Source organism: Mandrillus leucophaeus, unplaced genomic scaffold (genome assembly GCF_000951045.1).
Source record: "Mandrillus leucophaeus isolate KB7577 unplaced genomic scaffold, Mleu.le_1.0 Scaffold1259, whole genome shotgun sequence".
In the NCBI taxonomy this organism is placed as follows: domain Eukaryota; kingdom Metazoa; phylum Chordata; class Mammalia; order Primates; family Cercopithecidae; genus Mandrillus; species Mandrillus leucophaeus.
Window position 1 is genome coordinate 11,342 of NW_012100976.1, and position 1,480 is coordinate 12,821.

Sequence of the window (1,480 nt, forward strand, 5' to 3'; positions counted from 1 at the left end):
TTACTTTTTCCAGTCTACATAGAGCCACCCAGCAGTGAGTGTGCCTCATGCCCTGGAGTCCCTGATAAACCTATGTCCTGAGAAACTGCCCTCAAATCAAATGATTTTTATTCATCCAGCCTGACATTCTGATGCTTTGATCAAACACCCTCACATTCCAATCCCAGAAGTGCACCGTGGGCTCCTACAAGGACATGCCACCTGGTTCCTGCAAAGCTCCTGAGAGGGATTCCCGCTGCATCACAGAGGGGAGGCTTCTGCAGCATCTTCCAGTATAGGAAGCGGGAACTATTACCAGAGAAAGGCGAGCCTCCCCTGCATGCCAGAGGGTCCTGGAGGACACCCATCGGATAACTCTGTTCCAGTTTGCAGGATCTCGGGTTTCCCCAGCAGGGCCCTGACTTTCCCACAACAGGCGTGCCTTGGCTGAGTGTCAAACATCTCTGGAGTGCTGTGACCCTCACAGTGATGTCTTCAGCTGCTGTTCCATGCTACCTGCCCTTCCTCTAGAGGAGATAAAGGACTGTCCATGAGACACTGCAGAGGCCCTCACACATAGCCAGCGGCTGCTGTTAACAATCCTCAGATTCTCCTTCTCCTTTTATAGGACACTAACACAGCCGAGTAGTATTCAGCCAACTTCACTGTCTTTGTAGGTTTCCCTCTCACCCTGTCATTATTGTGCAGAGGCTTCTATCATCACACCTGCCAGAGCTTCCCCTAACCAGGACATCTTCTCAGGTCAGCACTGGGTAGATCCACAGTTGCTTGGCGGCACCTTGTGCTATGCACTTTCTGTGTCCTCCACCAACCCAGATGGCATCCTCTTGGCCAGCCAGGCAGTGGGTGAGCTCATCCCAAATCCCCATGCTTTGGCCTGTGTTTTTGGAACACTCCTGATACCACTCTTGTTAGCGTCCCCGGAGAAGACCCTAATATAGTATTAGATGTGCAAGAATTTATTAGGGGAAATGCTTGTGACAGAAATTAGGGAGGAAGATAGAAAACGCTGGGAGAGCCATCAGGGGGTGATGCAAGTCTAAACTCCAGTGAAGGAGAGAGGGAGGGAGAGTCAGCTGGAAGCGCCCCGGACCCACTGCAGGCTAAGGGAAGTTCAGTAAGGGGATCAGGGAGTCCTGGAGCTCAGTCGGCCTTCTGTGGAGGAAAGGTCCTGCCTTAATTTCCCTGCTGTTCTCAACCTTGTCCGGAGGAAGCCTATGGGAACATGGTTTCAGAGCAAATGTGGCAATAGGCGTCAGGCTAGAATAGCTGGGACTATCATCAGTTACACTTCCTCTAGCTGAGGGCCTCAGGTGTGCATTCCTGTGACTGCCACAGTGGTCCAGTGGAGAGAGAAAAAATGATGATGATGAAAGAGAAAAAAAAATGGACTGATGAATTATTATCTTTAAGTAGATGAGATAGGATGCGGTTTGGACACCGGCAGAGGAATTGGCTCTGGCTGGGACTAGGTCAACCT

General features: G+C 50.9%; 1 pseudogene across 1 annotated transcript in view; it reads right to left on the reverse strand.

Moving 5' to 3' along the window:
• LOC105533527 overlaps nucleotides 1–1,480 on the reverse strand; it is a 125,118-nt pseudogene that overhangs the window by 5,305 nt on the left and 118,333 nt on the right. The gene's annotated exons all lie outside the window — the stretch shown is intronic.